Source organism: Pezoporus flaviventris, unplaced genomic scaffold (assembly GCF_033815535.1).
Source record: "Pezoporus flaviventris isolate CSIRO_AGI_PZ_B2104156 unplaced genomic scaffold, CSIRO_AGI_Pfla_v1 ptg000213l, whole genome shotgun sequence".
In the NCBI taxonomy this organism is placed as follows: Eukaryota; Metazoa; Chordata; class Aves; order Psittaciformes; family Psittacidae; genus Pezoporus; species Pezoporus flaviventris.
Window position 1 is genome coordinate 12346288 of NW_026892761.1, and position 17901 is coordinate 12364188.

General features: G+C 47.7%; 1 protein-coding gene across 3 annotated transcripts in view; it reads right to left on the reverse strand.

The window, feature by feature from the left end:
• The window catches only part of RALY (RALY heterogeneous nuclear ribonucleoprotein), a 118172-nt gene that overhangs the window by 63674 nt on the left and 36597 nt on the right, over positions 1-17901 (reverse strand). For all 3 annotated transcript variants that reach the window (XM_061441458.1, XM_061441459.1, XM_061441457.1), the window contains exon 2: positions 13313-13403. The gene's annotated coding sequence lies outside the window, so the exon portion shown is untranslated. The remainder of the gene's footprint in view (positions 1-13312; positions 13404-17901) is intronic.

The window sequence follows — 17901 nt, forward strand, 5'->3', positions numbered from 1 at the left end:
AGGTCCACTACAACCAGTCAGATGGCTTCAATGTTTGGGCTTGTGCCATGAATTAATCCAGGACATTCTGAACAGCCAGACATGCCTCTGACCTTCAGCTTTTGTACTAAAACCCACATGCCAGATACCAAGGCGGACAGAAGACCAGCCATCCCCTTTGATTAAAACATTTACCACTGACTTATCCACATCCACAAGCAGCTGGTATGCATCTGTGACTGCAGGGCAAAGCAAGCAGCACTCCTGAAAAGCCAAGCAGCTCATTGCAAAGTAGCCACCAACATCATCTGATCCTCATTTGGAAAACCCCAGTGCAACAACTGTGGGCTGATTCTACACAAAGTTAGGCTGTTTTCATAACCCATTGCTTGGGAAATCCTTTTAAAGCCAATGGGAACTGCCACGGTGCACTGGCTGGGAGTGAGCCAAAAAACCCCTTTCCTGTACCAAGGGTGCCTATGAGCCATACCCACAGGATGTGGGTGCCTGCAGGAGCTCCCTCACCGCGGAGTCCTGAAGCCAAAAATCAGAGAACCCCCAAAACCTTACATTGCTTATCAAACTTTCACCCCACCTCATGCATTGCTTTTCCAGACTATCAAGACTTGAACCCCCAGGCCCACAAACGCCATCATTTATACTCTGCTTGCGGGCATGAGGAAAAGCTCACTGAAAGGCTTAGCCATTCCTTGTTAAAAACCTCCTGTGCCCTTACACACTTTTCCCCCAAACTACAAAATAGCATCCCATGCTTTCCCGATGCTGCAGGTTTCATGTGCCACAAAGAAGCTTCTGTGTGTGTTCCCTGTTTCTGCACAGCTTTGACTTACAGCATCCCTTAATCACCCATTCTTGTTTACAACATAGAGAGGAACAGCTCCAGCGCAGCTTTCCACCCCCTGCAAATACAGATATTGCTGTTTATTTATAGCTCCTGATTTGCAGAGGGCCTACGGAGACAAGAAGAGATGTCACTCACAGGGGAAGGCAGATGTATTGAATCAATCACCACGCGGAGGAGCCTGGGGTATTTCACAAAAGAACCACAATTCAGAATCACAGGTAAATTATCCAAGCAGTTACGCATCCCTGTCTGTCAGTTACTGCAATACAAACTTCACAAAAAATGAAGCAAAAGCCCCTTTTCTCTAGATCAAAGAATAACACACAGGCCTATTTTCCAGTTTTTGAGCTTGTCCAAGTTGCAGTGACAAAGGGAGCTGGGTCTGTTTCTATTTCCTTAGCTATTTAGGCACATCTAAGTTTTAATCTCAATTCACGTCTAATGGATACAGTCATACCACTGAACAGCCACCAAAATGGTCTTCATTATCTTTAAAAGTTTCATTTTATACGTCAGGAAAAAACCTCTCCCAAGCCAAACTGCCATAAAGCACTATATGGGTAGGGTGGGGAGAGCCCTTCCTACACTGAAAAAACGCTGTTTCTGTGCCTGTGCATGTAAAGCAACAGAGGTAGAAGGAAGCTGGTCTGCTTTCGCATGCAATTATAGCAATTGTTAAAGATGGGCAGGGAGAGATTCTTAATTTGGAAAAATGGCCAGCACTTCACAGACACCTACAGAGCTCCCTGAAAGCATCAGGAAAGTGACCTGCAGAGTTTATAGGGTGATCCTATCTATGACATCAAGCTTAAAAGAAAAAGGGAGAATGGAAAATAGGAAGAATTAAAGAGAAAAAGAGAATAAAAGAGAGTTGTTAGAATAAAATCAACGAAGGAAACTGGTCCAGCTAAGGGCTGCGGCATTTAACTTGGTGGGAGGAAGGTCTGCCTTAGGCTGGAGCTGAATTCCCACTTTTCAGGACCCATCCTACACACACCTGCTGAATGCAGCAGTCAGCTTCACATGGGGCACAGACAATTTCCATGATAGAGCTCCATTTTATTTCCTAGCAAAATATAACCGTGCCAATACCTCACTGCAGAGTTACAAGTATTTATAACCAACCCACCAATGAAACCAGCAAGGTTCAATTAGTTTCTCAGAACAGACCTTCATGGGGACCTTGCAGGAACTTTCTTCGCCAGGGTCCATGCTGGCGTCCACACACGCCATGCCCTGGAGCTCAGCCATCCTCTGCTGCCTATCTGAGATCTTCATGACACGGCCCATGCAATGCCCTTTGTATTTCCCCATTTCCCACATGATGCTAATATCCCAGGGCTGATACACTCAAGTGCCTACCAATGTAGATGGCCTGAGAGACAGAAGGAGATAAATCCAAACATGTCCTTTGCTAGAGACAGTTTCAAACTCGTCCTTTATATTCTCAGGTCCTTCATTTGGACATGACTGCCTCAGTTCCACAGCGTCCCATGAAACGGACACCACGTATACAAGCACAGACCTAACCAGAGTATTTTTTAGCATGGACAGCACAGGGAACTGTGTAGATAATCACAATCTGGAGCCACAGCATGCTGATGTCCTATGCTTGCTCCACAGGAAAGCAGGTAATAGCTCTGCACTCTGCCTTGCTGTGAGTACTCCTACCTCTGACCCTCTCCCACTTTGGGCTCCCTCTTTTTCTGAGCCTGTGGGCAACCAGCCCTTGTGAGCTGAGCTGTGGCAGCTGAGACAGAAGAGTCATTTACATCCTCTCTTCTTCCACAGTATCCTCACCGTCTCAATGTGGAGCAGGAAAAAGCTCTGTCACAGAGAGCTGGGCTGTGAGCAGTCAAGTCTCTCCGGGCAGGAATAGCTGCACTTTCTCATGTCCAGGATAACAGCAGGAATAAAGAGCTGCTGAGAGCACAAACTTCTCTCCTTGGTCAGGGATGAAACCTGGTGGAGTCTGACCCCACGAGTCCATCCCTGCCCCTGGGGGTGACTGCCTGCCTGCAGGTAACTCCAAGGAGAAACTACATCAGGTTATGGCCATTGAACCTCTTACACTGGGAGGAGGCTCACTGGAAAAAGACCTTTTCCTTATCGCAGCAACTTGGACAGAGATTACCCAGAGTTAATTCTGAGATGCTTGGAGGTTGGGGTGGAAGCTGAGCACAAGCAATGGGTGATGGGGACCCAACAAACAGCAATCTCAGCCCTGCTGTGACAGGAATTACAAGGCAGCAAGGTCACTAGTGGGGGGAGGAATTCAGCTGAGCAATGTGGAGGGGAAGAGTAGGAGATGATGCTGGCAAGCACAGGGTGAAAACAAACTGGAGAAATCAATAAAGGGAAAGGACAGAGGGGGGCGATGGGACATGGGAAGAAATAAATTAAAGGCTTGCCCAGGTGCTATGATGGCTAGTGAGCAATAAATTAAATAAAAGAGGGCAACAGGGACAAGCAAAGTAGTGTGAAAAATCAATTAAAAGGAAGGTAGGCATAACCAAGGCATAAACCATGGGTGCTGGTGGAAGGACTAGAGGGCTCAGGCAATGGAGAGGCTTTGGAAAGCGTAGTAACAGCCAAGGCAGAGGCTGCAAAGGCTGTGACCATGTGTGAGGGTCAGATAAACAATGCAGGTGCATTTTCAAGACTCTGAGAAGGAGGAACCCATTGAAGAAAAGAGTAAGCATCTGGCAGGAGGCAGCGGTGAGAGGTTACTTGTGCAGAGGTGCTGGTAATACCCAGTTCCACTCCTTGGCTTTTGCAGTCAAAATGCAGCAGGGCAGTGAGTCCCCCCATCTGCCTGTACAAGGTCTCCTTCTGCTGACCCCTCTGTCCCCACAGGAGAGGGCAGGTGCTGCCTGCAGGGTGGAGCATTGAAAATGGGTTATTTTAGGTGGGTATCTTAAACATGCCTGCTGAGACACAAGGAAAGGGGTGAGCAGGACTCCTCCCGGTTCTCCAAAATGAAACCACAGATGCCCTGCAGTCATAGAATCATAGAATGGTTTGGGTTGGAAAGGACCTTAAGATCATCCAGTTCCAACCCTCCTGCCATGGGCAGGGACACCTCACACTAAACCATCTCACCCAAGGCTTCGTCCAACCTGGGCTTGAACACTGCCAGGGATGGAGCATTCACAGCTTCCCTGAGCAACCCATTACCAGTGCCTCACCACCCTAACAGGAAAGAATTTCTTCCTTATATCCAATCTAAACTTCCCCTGTCTAAGTTTGAACCCGTTACCCCTTGTCCTGTCACTACAGTCCCTAATGAAGAGTCCCTCCCCAGCATCCCTATAGGCCCCCTGTCTGAAGTTATCCCCTAGCTCCAACATCTCAGCCACTGCAGTTCAGTTCATCCCTGGTGTGGATGAACCCTGTTGTCTTTGTCAAGCTCATGGTACAGGCAGATCTTGGGTGATGGTCACAAGATCCTGGCCTCAGAGGATTTATGTGATTTATGTGGCAAGCGCAGATTTACATCCAAGTTCTGGCTGGGCTCATTTTCCACTGGCGACTTGAATGCTAGGTCTCAGACTGCACAGGGGAGTATCCTGCTTGCCCCGAGCATTATCCTGGGGTGAGCCTCCTTACCCTTTTACACTGAAGCTGTTCCACTTTGAACAAGGTAATGACATGCACTGGGAGAACCGGAGATGGAGAAGGGAGTGGATGGAGACAGCTCAACTCTGCAGCCTGGCAAGTCAGGCACCTCACCGAGCACCAGGGAACCTGGACTTCCCCGAGGTCCTGTTTCTGCCCACCTTTGTGAGACAGGAGCGAAGCAGCTCTCTGTTGGCTCCTTGCTCAACCCCTGTCTCAAGGCACCAAAGCTCTTGTGCAGTGGGGACCTTGAGGCTGCTGCTCTGGGCACTGTGCTGCATGGGGTCAGCCCAAACCCCTGTGGTCCATCGCCTGCTTCTGGGCCTCAGGTGCATCAGGGAGGCAGAAATTAGACATGGGCTGGGGCCTCTGGCTTCAAATGTATCTGTCTCTTCAGCCCAGGATGCTGGTGCACTCACGGGGCTGCCCAAGACCACAGGAGCCTCCTCCAGTCTCCACAGCAGTATGAGCAATGAGTGCTCATTTGTGAGCTGCTACTGCCCATCACTGCGAAGCTGCCTGTATCCGTATTTCATTAGAGGGCTGTTAATTGTGCTGTAGTGCAGAGGGTGCTTTGCTTTTGGGGGATTTCTCCTGAGGAGCAGGGATGCAATTTTTGTCAGAGCCAAAGAGTGTCTGGGGGCATCTGTGGGGGAAATCATTACATGAATATTTTCAGGCCCTTCAAATCACAGGAGAAAAGGAAGAATTGGACAAGTCTGGATCACACCTCCTTTAAAACAGCATTCTCTGAAATGAACAGGAAGCCTCAGTGCTCAGAGACAGCTAAGAAGATTATAAGCAGAAGGTATCTATGCCAAAGAGGGAAGAAGAAATAATAAAGGCAGTCAAAGCTATGACAAGCAAATGAAAAAAGGTAATAAAGCAGACTTCTTGGATGTGCCAGGAGAGGTATAAGCAAGATCAACACACTGACAACAGCAGCCAAAGTTGGGCAAAGAATAGATTCACAGCATCACCGTGGGGTTGAGCCACCCCACCCAGCAGACAGCACAGGGACTTCCACTGGTCTCAGTGGCCACCAGTTAGGCACTTCAGTGAATGCTTGTAAGGGAAGCAGGACAAAAAATGAGAGATAATTAACCACAATAGAGAAAGCTAAATGGGCTTCCTAACCTCCTGCCTCACCAACTTCTCTCTGGGTCTGTTTGAACCCAGCTATAGATAAAAAAGCAATAGGGCATTGTACCCTCTGCATAATCAGAAGCAGGTAATGTCTCAGAGTGGCTGAGGTAACATAAACAGAGGAGGAAAAGGGTGTATTTCTACTGCTTTTTAACATACCAGAGCAGACACACACAGGTATGAGGGCTCAGCCCCACAAAATACCAGTTTGAGTTCAGCATGGTGTGAAGACGGGTTCTGATCACAGGAGCCTGTGCTGGATCCAGAGCTGAGAATGCTGCTCCCGAGACCCCACTCCACGAGCCACTGCCTGTCCTTGCCTTAAAAGTAATGAACTCAGGCTGCAAACACAGACCCTGGAGCCATCTCCCACCTCTTGTAGCACTCCCGCCAGTTTTGCTGCTGAGATGCAGCCGGAGATTTGGTGCACAACCAAAAGCTGCCTTGCTCTTTAACACAAAGGCACGAGGAAGGGAGTGAGAGCTGTGGGGTTATGGCGAGGTGGTGGTTCACCACTCCCCAGCGCATCACTTGCAGCCCATCATTTGGCCACCAACACGCAGCGGGTGTCAGCACACAGCCACTCAGTGCAGCTTGGAATGTGGTGACTTGTTCGGCTGCTTTCAGACAAGACTCTACCAGTGTGCTTGGACTCTGCTACTGATGTTTCTCCCAAACCCATATTACACGATGCTGTGTAATGTCCCCGAAGTCGCATGTGAGGCAGATCTGCTGAGCAGGACAATGTTCTCTTCACAAGTTATTCCTCTGAATATAACTGCATATAAGGCTTTTGCCTGCTAAACCACTAATTCCTGACCCTCCCAACTACGAAGAGGCATTGTATGGTGTTAACAACACACCCTATTCACCCGGTTTCAGAGAGGCCTGAGACTGCCCTGCATGCAGCACCTTTAAAGGAGAAATCTGTTATTCAGGCAGAATCTTCTGCATATCCTGGTTTTGGATGTGTTGGAAGAAATTCAAGTATGACAGATACATCCACCCCATGGCCAAGCACACTGAGGTGGGAAGTGCAGGGACCACTGCCACCAACAACCCTTTTCAGGCTTCCTGACACCATTGCTCCAAGCTATTGTGCCACTGCCTGGGGGAACCCCAGAGACACCCCAGGTTCAGTTTTGTGCTTAAAGCAACCCAGGCATGTGTTCCATCTGCAATCACAGCCTGCAGGAAATGAGATAAGGTGAATGGAGAGGAGGAGATGACCCACAGGAGGTGAGTGGGGTGCAGGTACCATGCCCTGGTTCCCAAACAGCTTGGCAAAACCAAGCTTTTAGGGGAAGATGCAGAGGAATGAAATCAGGTTTGATTATAAGGCTTTCCCCTAGCATACAGAAAAAGAATGGGCAAGAGACCAAGGCTGCCATCGTCCCTATTTGTCCCCGTCCTGTGAAGAGCCTACTACCAAGAGCTTGTCCCTATAGAGCTCGTCTACCAGAAGAAAGCTGGGGACCAAGCTCCAAGGATACCCAGCACATCCCAAGCTCACCTTTACTGACCCATTGACCCTGGGTTTTTTTCAGTTGAACCCTCAGAAAGAAAAAAAAAAAGAGTCTTTTAGAAGAATAAAACCCCCAAGTCCCTACCTCACACATCACCAACACAGGATACGCGGCATCATCCAGCATAGAATCACAGACTGGTTTTGGTTGGAAATGACCTTAAAGCCCACCCAGTTCCAAACCCCTGCCACAGGCAGGGGCACCTTCCACTAGACATCCTCCAGATGATACAGCACACTGGGGAAAGGACCCCAGCACAACCTCTGCAGCCAGCACAAGGGCCCATACATTAGCACTGTGTCTTTCTGTCGCACCGCTGCCAGGGAAAGGTCAGTGCTTCACAGAAGCAGCACGGATGATAATGAAATGCTACAGAAGGGGAATGGTAAAATAGCAACTTTCGAGCTCATTTCCTGAAATCTCCAATTGAAGCCAAGCTAGAAGCAAATCTCAGGCCTGGATTTCTACCGAGGAAGGAATGCGGCCATTTGCCCATTTCTCTTTTCTGCATTTCTTGCTAACCCTTATTTCTCTCCTTTAAAAAAAAATATAAACGCTCCATGCTCTCATGTCATATTTGATGCATCTGACAAGGTCAGAGCCTTCATACCCCATCAAGCACGCGCCGATACAGCCTTGCAAAGGGAAGTCAAGAAGAGATGTGCAACCAGAGATCTATTTTTGTATTTTCATTTTACAGCATCCCCTTGACTCCTGCTTTTTGACTCACCTTCCAATTCTGGTACTCAGAGATGCAGCCAAAAAGCTGCATCTGGTTAGGAGAGGACAGAGTGAACAAGCACCACCAAGATAGTCACTTGTCTCCTGTCCCCAGTGCCTGAGGACCTCATGGAGTAATGTTTTCATGGTCATAACATCAGTTCTTGAGCAGAAAGACCATTGCCTTTTGGAGGCCAAGCAGTGAGAAATTCAGGCCCAGCTCGTCAACACTGCCTGGAAATCTTTCATAGAATCACAGAATCATAGAATAGTTAGGGTTGGAAAGGACCTTGAGATCATCCAGTTCCAGCCCCCCTGCCATGGGCAGGGACACCTCACACTAAACCATGTCAGCCAAGGCTTCATCCAACCTGGCCTTGAACACTGCCAGGGATGGAGCATCCACAACCTCCCTGGGCAACCCATTCCAGTGCCTCACCACCCTAACAGTAAAGAATTTCTTCCTTATATCCAATCTAAACTTCCCCTGTTTAAGTTTTAATCCGTTACCCCTTATCCTATCACTATAGTCCCTAAGCCAACTGGCCAGAGAACCTGGGAAAACTGTGATGGAGAACTTGACCCCTGAGGCAGACACTTAAACACGTCTCCATCCAGCATTAAATCCCGTCCCCTGGCCATTCTCTCCACAATACACAATTACTGCTCGAGTGGGCAGCAACTGGTTCATGACAGGAGACGCAGAAACCACCTTGTAGGTGATGGGGAAAACAAACCAAAATGGTGAGGACCTGGAGTTTCAGAAAGAGGTGAGAAGAACCCATCCCTAGTCCTTATGGCCGTCAGCTTGTGCCTCTAAGAAGCATTTAAGGTGTTAACAAATGCAACCCACTGCACTCCAAGCCTGTAAGTACCCCGTGAGTTCACAAACTCACTCCAGAAATGAACGCATATACACGGACAGGAACACAGGTATGATAGACCATGAACACCCGGGGCAGCTCTGAACTTCCCTCTGGAGCAATGCAGAAACTTCTAAGGTTCCATTCTGCAAACATAAAGCTTGAGCTTTATGACTCGTATGATCATCTGTCAGCTAGTGCACTGTCTTAATCTGAATTAAAATTCAAGTCTTCAGAAGCTCTGAGAAACCGGTCATTTCCAGAAGCAAATGCAGGAATTAAACCCACAAAAATCCCCCAATCAGATAATTTAAACTGAGATGTCATTTTGATAAGATCGAGTTTTGCAGAAAACTTACTTGTCAGATACAGTATTCAGTATGAATTGCTTGCTCAGCTCTTACAAGAATTAAAAGTTGTGGTTGATCACAGGAAACCAGATCAGACCTAGAAATTAAATGTTGGCTCAGGAAGGTGTTATTAATCCACGGCTTGCTTTGAGCCAAAGAGTTTTGACTGAATGTATAGGTTTCAGATTAGACATGTGTTTGAGTCTTTTGGGCTTGCGAGGTTTTAAATCCCAAACCAGGCACAGGGCAATCCACTGGATCATGTATGCTGTGTGAAGGCAGGTCTGATTTTCTGTTCAGCCTTACTGTCCTTAAATAACAGCAAATGCTCTGCTCTTCTCATCTAACAAGGAATGCCTGAGCTACACAACCTTCTGCTTGCAGATGCACAATCCATGACAGGGCTTGGAACTAGATGAGCTTTAAGGTCCGGTCTGTCAGCACTTGGCTCTCACTGGAAAACCTGATCCTTCATCGGAGCTGCCGGGTTCCCACTCAAAGCCAGCTAAGCTCAGCTCTGCACAGGCAGAACACACATGGGGGCAAAGGCAGGGGATGGCTCCATCGGAAAGAACTTCAGAGCTGGCTGACACCAGGGTCTGAGCCTGCAGACCACAGACCTGGCGCTTGCAGCTGCAATCATCTTCAATCAAAACAACCCCTGACGCACTCGGCTTTCAAAACAAACCGGAGCGCCGAGAACATGGGTTTCCTAGTTCAAAATTCACCTGCTTCCCTGCAGATAGCGGTCACGGACCATGGTCTCTGTGGGAGGAGAGTGCTCCTCTCACCTTGTGTTTGCTAGGCAGAGCTCACAGGCGAGCATGAACCTGCTCCAGACAAAACCTGCTCCAGATGAACCAGCCCTGGGAACATCCTCCAGCCAGGCGCTTATAAGTATTGTACATGCAATTAGATTACTTCCAGCAGAGACATGTGGGCAATCCTTCTAGAGAGTCTACTTAGAAAGGATTTTAAACTGGGTCTTTGCATTTATTTACTGTAGATAAAGATCAGTGAGAGTCAGCCACCAAAGACAACTGAATTTTACTGTGTTCTTGTAATTACTTTAATTTCACAAAGTCACAGTCAGAAATATCTGGACCTGGTAACAGGGCTCAGAAAGCAAAGTGCGCTGCACCCTGCTCTGAACTACTGGGTATTTCAGCTTCACCTGGTCCTCTACTGTAATCCCTGTGCTGGGAAGGGATGCTGCTGATGAGATATTGCATTCAATAGTCTTCCAAAGAGAAAAGAAATGAAGAACTTGTGCATGCACACATCAGAATCCCCACTGCAGAAATCCTGCCATCTAAGTGCCTACAGAGAAATAAATTCTTTATATTGTAAAAAAGGAAAACAAGCCACAAAGGGCAAAGCCAGCCTGCACCAGCCACACACTACCTGCCCACACTTCTAGAAATGTTATTGCTGTAAAGCAAGCGCTGCAAACAGGAGAGCCAGCAGTCAACAGGAGGCTCCCCCTGCTCTCATGGCTTTGCACACTGCTGCTCCTAAAGGGCTGAGGTTGTTTTCTGATGGTTTGTGACACCTCGGAGCCTCTGGAATGAATTACAACTTTACAGTGAGATACAAGAGTTCTCCTACGGCACGTTCATTTCCTTGACAAAGGGATCCCAGGCACAGAGGGGCTTGTTTAGAGCTGATGATGAACCCTGCGAGGCACCACTCATATCCCGCAGCCTCCTCCACACCGGCTATTGCAGCCCTCACCCAGAGCCCGCACCTACAGCATCGGCTGGGCCCCGATACCTGCACCCTCCTCCTGACCTGCACTGTCTTTTCTAAATTAAGCAGACCTGTTACATCGCTTCCTTCCTTGGCCCACAGGGTGCTCAGAAGGTCACTACCAGATTGTAGCTTAAAGGGCTACTGAGTGCCATCCTAATCCTGGAAGGACAGGAACTGCTGAAGCTGATAAATGACCGGAGCAAGCGATTACAGCCTGGCTTTACGTGTGATTAGACACTGCAATGGCACACTCCAACACCGTGCCTTTTCTAAGACAGACGATTTCATCCATCCAGTTTCTCTTGAGCTACCTAGGATGCTCCATGTCCTCCTCTCACTACGAGACACTTCCAACCCTGTACGGGTGGACTCAACCACAGGTATTTCTGCGATCTTCCCCGCATCGCTGCAATAACGAGCATTTTCATCAGCCTTCCCAGCTCCCCAGAGTTACTCTCAGAGCTCTTTTCCAGCTGCCTCAATGACAGGTACTTTCACAGCTTCTCCTGCATCCCCCAAGAAATGGGTAGTTTCACAGCCCCCTCTGAACCAGCCCTTCTTCTGTGCACTGTCAATGACTGGAGGGAGAAGTGGAATGTAAAAAGGCAAACAATCAAGCAGCAGCACTCAAGAGTTCAGGAGTCTCATGAAAGTGAAGAGCTCATGCGCTGAAGAAGTTGCTGTAGTTCACGCCCTGCAGCCTGTGCACACACTTTCCTCCACTTACAGTAAGTACCCTGTACAAAAGAAGGCTCCATAGTGCAAAGCACTGTTAAATATGCCAACAGCCAAACCAAAACTTTTAGAAACAACTGCCAGTGTTCCTCCTTTTTAAACGTTTTGAATATTAATAAAATAAGGTAATTCTTCAATGCTGCTGAATCCCATGATTTTATTTGCTGAGTTAAATCCTGGTCTACGGAATGAGGGCACAGGAGTTCTCTTATTCATGCGGAAAACGCCTTTTAGTCAGCTCATTTGTTTAACATATCTGAATGTCAGAAGCTTTAAGTCCTACTTTATGTCAAGATACTCTCACCACTACTAAGGGAAGGTATATTATACTAGAAGCAGAAAATGATTTTAGACAAATTATAAGCAGACACAAATTCCCTTTGTCCTTCAACTGCCTGGTTTAGGTTTCAAAAAGTTCAGGTCAATCTTTTCCCCTCTGTTATTCGGAGTTTCCTGGATTAGATTTCCAAATAGGGCAAGGAGTGTAAAACTCTTGGATCCTATTTACTGTATGTGCTATCTGCTGGGGTCCACCAAGCAACAGCAGAGCTCATGCCTGTATGACAACAAGTTTTATCTGATCACATTTGGGTTTTCTCACTCCCGTGTAAGTTCCCAAGGAAAAAATCAACCATGATACCAATTAAAACCCATGTGTTACACCAGGACTGCAAACCCTGCTCAACTGGAAACAGAGGACTTCTTTTCATCTCTCTGGAGGGGAAGTCCACTGTTGAAAACATCACACTGCTCCATCCTCATGTCATGAGTTGTGCACAGGACAATGACTCGTTCACCCTCTGCGGAAGCAAACTCCAAGTTTTATTCATCTTGAGTCCATTCTCACTGAAACAAAACTCCCCCAGAACCAGACTCCCAGCTCAGGTATTCACCAACTCCATTGCTCAGGAAGCACAGCAAGTTTCTAATAGCCACAGTGATTCCTGGACCAGCATTTCCCATCACTTAGGTCATGCTGTCACTGGACATGATCCCTAAACCCTCTCCCATCCCTCCACAAAACCTTTTCGTTCAAGAGCTACTTTCAGCTCAGGCTACCTGTGTGCTTTCTCCAGCCCATCTGCAAGAGAATGCTCGCCTACCCTATGCACAGGCAGCACCAGGGTTGTGATCAAACTCAGGGCACCTCCTTCACCACCACACCAGCTCTGCAAGGTTTGAGTCTGCCCCAAGCACAGTGTCTCCGTGCACAGCACTTCTCCCCAATTGCTCCTCGCAATCTCTTGCTCTGGTGCGTGCATCAGGGAAGTCAAGAGCAGAGCCCACCTCTGCATTACCCAGAGCTCACATTCATAGTCGTGTTCACTCACAGCAAACCAAAACTTACAACTTTCAGAAGAAATACAAGCAATAAATCAGAAATGAAAACATGCTGAAACCACCATGCCCCAAACACTCACAATCTGCTCATCAGGGTGTAATTAAAGCAATCCTGTTTCTGTTGCCAATAGCACACAAGGGAATGGCAGATTCTCAGCACATCCATCAACCTCTGACTCCTTGAACGCTTACATCAGGCCAAGACGAGGCCACTTTCAGCACACTCTAAGAGAGAACACCTTCAGCCCAAATACAGCATGAAGGCCACTCCTCCAACTCAGCATCTCAAGCAAGGTGCCCTTGCTGCCCCTAATCTCACCTCCGAGTCGCGCCGCGCACAACAGAACAGCAGGGAATTACAGGGATCTCTCCTGCCGTTCCTCATGTCTAAAGGCACCTCAAGACACAGTTACTCACCGGGACTGGTGTGGGCACTTGGGGTTTGTCAGTCCTTCCCGTCACCGGTCTGGGAGCAGGCACAGCACCTCTCTGTGGTCTCAGCTTCACCCTGCAAGAATCAGGACACAGAGGTTTTGGTACCAGCGGTGGTAAGCAGATAATCCAGTACTTTCTAACCCTCAGCAGGGAAGGGTGCGCTGCACTGGAAAGACAAGCTGCTGGCTGGTTGTCTGCAAGGATCAGACCCAGGGCTTTCGGAGCTAAGACTCTGAGCTGCTTAGCAAGGAGCTCAACCCAGAGCAGACAGTCACTTGTGTTCACAGGGCTCAGTGCTCGGGATAGCTGCTGAGGAGGTGGTCCGGGTTGGCTTGGTCATGAGAAATCCCACAGGAACTGCTGAACATCGTGTTCATACTCGCAGAGAACAAGGCATCCAGCAGATAGGAGCAGGCAACAATTACTGGTCATGATGGCTGGGATTTGTTCAGGGAAAACGGGGTTTCTTCAAACTGAAAACCCTGAAAACATGGTTTTCTTCAAGCCACTGTAAACAGAACATTTTTCATTGTTTTGTTGTTTTTTTTTTTCTGTTTTGAAAGTGAGAATTTTGGTTTGGGTTAAACAAACTCAAATTGAAACATTTTGTTGATGTTATTGAAATGTTCTGCTTTATGTCAGTTTCTTTAAGTCCCCAAGCTGCCAGGATACCTCCTGGGACTTCAATTTAAGGTGCTTTCCCTTCCCTGCCATGGGCTGAGACAGTCCATAGCTGATGGAAACTTGATTCAGGTCTCCATACCCCCCTCCAGCGCCTAAGCCACTAAAAAGATCCAGTGATTTAAATCCATTCCTTAAAATCAGACTTCTCAGGCTACTGATCTACAACAGAGGCAATAAATCACTGAGATTCCTGCTCTGCTTTCTCCAGTCTCCTCAAAACTGAGGATTCCCACCCCTGCCTTCCAAGCAATGTCTCCTGTGTAACCATGGATCTTACTGAAAGAGCAATACTTTTCCCATCCTGTTCTGTGAACAACTCTGGTATACGTGCTGATACATGCCTGATCCCATGGGAAGGGCAGGAGGGGCAGTCAGGGCTCCTGTCAGTCATCATAAACATTAGGGTGATGATTGGTTATAGTCTGGCCACCCAGCCTGCCAGGAGACACCTCCTTACTTAGAGGCTCAATTCAGTCTCAGCTATGCCACCGCACTGCAAAAGGTCAAACTGGAATGGAGCTTTTAATTATAACAGAGAAAGCACTAAAGAGAGTGAAATGAAGCACTGGGCTTCAAGCAACAATGAGGTCACGCTATCTAGTGAGCTGAGCAGAAGTGACACACTGGCTTTCACAGCAGAAGCCTCTGCACATTGATGATCCATCCTGCACAGGGGTTCAAAGCCTGCATGAAGAGGTCACCACAGTGACAAAGGCTAAAAGCAGAGGACACTGCCTCATGGCCAACATTTCCATCATCCAAAAACATAACAGAACTTCCCAGTGTTATTTCCCCAATTCCCGCCCATTTAAATGGACCCATCAGTCAAGTTAATTGAGCTTCTCCAGAGATCTAGCAGCATCTCTCAGAAGTTCAACAGAATATCAGAAGTGCTGGAATCAACGACGAGTGCAGCAAGGCCATGCGAATGGGCCTTCATGCAGGAGAGATGCAAAACAAGCACAGAATAAGTGAAACTCACGATCAAACCAACTCTGAGCAGAGCCCCTTAACATCAGCTCTCAGAGACAGTAAGGGATATGGAAAAGCAAATGGCTCATGGCCTGCTCTAATCATGCCTGCTGGAGGCTATAAGCCCCCTTATCTTGCTCCTAAAGCCTTCTCCTGATGTTAACAACAACTCAAAAGTGTGCAAAGGGAGGGGAAATATGGGGGAGGAAGATGGACATGGTGCATCAAAGAGCATCTGAGTCTTACTCTTGGCTCCACTGCGCACCTCATTGAGACCAAGCGCCAAATTAGTGCATCTCTTTGTGTCCCTTGGGATGTTAAACTAGACCTAGGTGAGATCTACAAAGTTGACTGACAGCCTGAAGTGGAAGCTGTACAGGAGGTGGCATTGAAAAACCTCACCATTAGAAGATCAAGGGAGCTAAAACAGGGAAGTCCACCTCTGCTGCTCTGTAATCCCTCTTTTTCCTTTTGACATGAAAGACCAAACTGTCCTGCCTCATACTCAGTTCCTCTTTATTGTATGAGTCCTACTGGATTGAGGCAGCAGGAGCAGCAGACTCCAGCCCTTGCAAGGCTGGAGTCAATCACCAGAGTGCACCATGCTGTGATTTTTCTAGAATCACTTCAACCCACAATGCAAAAAGTGAAGGAGGAAGGAGGAAAGTACCCTGCCAAAACAGAGCATCTTTCAAACAAAGTAACTGCACTAAAACGTGCTGCTTTATTTGCGCTCTGGGCTCCCAAAGCATTTCCCTTCTCTCCCTGAATGATAACAGGCATAAAAATTAAATATAAATTCTCCAACAAAAAGCGCAACACACTGAAGGGTAATAAATCACAGGGGCTGGATGGCATTCAGAGGAAGTTGGGGGAAGGCATAAAGGATGAAATAGTGCAGATACTGACTAAGATAGATCATAGACCCTTAAATACCCAAGACTTGTCCTCAGGGCAGGGGACTGGACACACTGGGCTGAATGTTGATGAAGAAGCAAAGGAAGCTGCCCGGTGAAGCAGTGGGGCTGGAACGTGGTGCTCATGGTCCAGCAGAGCTCAGAGCACAGCAAATGTCACCCCAGCACCGCACTTGCAGCCTCCCCGCCATGCAGAGTTGAAGACCCTGATGAAAACATCTTCTGATTTCCCCAAAGCCACAATTCTGCACCAGTTGCTAACAGCCAAGGGCAGGAGACCTGGAACCAGAAAATCTGTTGTAGGGGTTTCTAACTTATTTTGTACGGAACAAGAGATGCGTCCTTGCTCATCCAAAGGACCACCAAGGATGTTCCCATGGGACTGGTGCCGCTCGTCTTTCCCCCCAGGGCCACGTACCAAACATGAGCCATTGCACTAGCACCAGCAGTGGGATCCATCAGGGACTCCAGAAAAGGTAGAGGGACCAGCCCAGTGCTGCCATAGGGATAGATACATTTCCACACACTCTCATCTGATGGCCTGAGATTCTAACATCAGCATCTCCAGCAACCCAAAACACTCCCCAGGGCACCACACACAATCACGATACTCTGGGAACACCACACATCAGCACTGATTTTCTTCTAAATCACCTTTAATTTAATTCTGCAGGCACCTCCTACTTCATTAAACTTAAAGATCTTGCTCTCCAGGGGTTTCCTCCTCAACTAGGACAGGAAATGAAGAGTCAGAAAATGCAATTTAATTGGGGATAAAGCTTCATCTTTCCACTGCCTGTCATAATTATGTGTCATTTAAAACCAAGCGTGGAGCAGGTGTGAAACAGCACCAGCTCTGTGTGCACGTAGAAAAGGTTGACACCAGCAGAACATCTCAGGAAGAATCAGATGGTGTAACTTGAAAACTCTCTTTGGTTCCTTCCTTCCTTTGTTCCCTCAAACTTCCCAGGAACAATTCCTTTTGGAATGGGAGAGAAGAAATGGCATCATTCAGCAACGAAACACGTTTGTCAAGTTAACACTGAGAGTTTCAGTCAACCTTCTGCCCAGAGCAGAATCAAGGAAGAGCAAGGAGGGCTGTGTATATGGGTTATGCTGCTTGTTACAAGGGAAAGGAGGCCTGGAGTTCATCCTTTGAGCTTCTAGGGAGTCCCCATGGGATTTAGGGCTGCTTTCCCAAACCAGCTTCCACCACTGAGGCTTTTCCATCTGAGGAAAGCCAAAATCAGAATCATCACATGTATCCCTCTATGCTGAGATCTTGTGGGGCATGGGCTTTCCACGAGAGCTTGGAGCTGCTTGTGCCTCAGCCTCTCTTCTACTGAAATCCCCTTCCAAAATCTGCAGGTGGGAATTCCACCGGAGTACTAGGAGAGAACACCATGGAACATGGAGAAACCAAACCATTCCACCTCAAAACAAACACAGAGCAGCTCAGCTCGGAGCGTGAGCGTTCCCAGGCTCCTTTGTCTGCTCGGCTGGTCTGACAGGACTGTGCACTCCTGAAAATGAGACGCCTGAAATCTGATGCAGAGCAGAGATGTCTGCGCTTTTGTGCCTTCCTGGCTGTTACCACTAACACTCGGGATTTAAATAGCTCGTATTTTTCTAACAAGTGTCTTTTCCATACTTCCGACCACGGGAGGTAAAACAGGGATGAACTCTGTTTAACTGATGCACTTTAATTTGTTGCCTGTGGTTGTCAAAGCCCTGCACTTACATTCTGATGCAAATTCATGGCCTTTCAGCTTAAGCAATACGTCAGTTTGGCTTTAGTCTTCAAGTCATCCTTTAATGTCATATTTTCTCCCCGGTGAATCAATATTCAGATCCTCTAATTGGAATTTCTTTGCTCATTCAACCTTGGGCTAGGTTTGATTAGCAGCTGAGCGCATCAGACACTCTTACTGGCTGAATCAGAGGAGCCAAACTTGGCACCGTAGCTTTTAGGCAGAGATGGGATCAGGGATGGTCAGT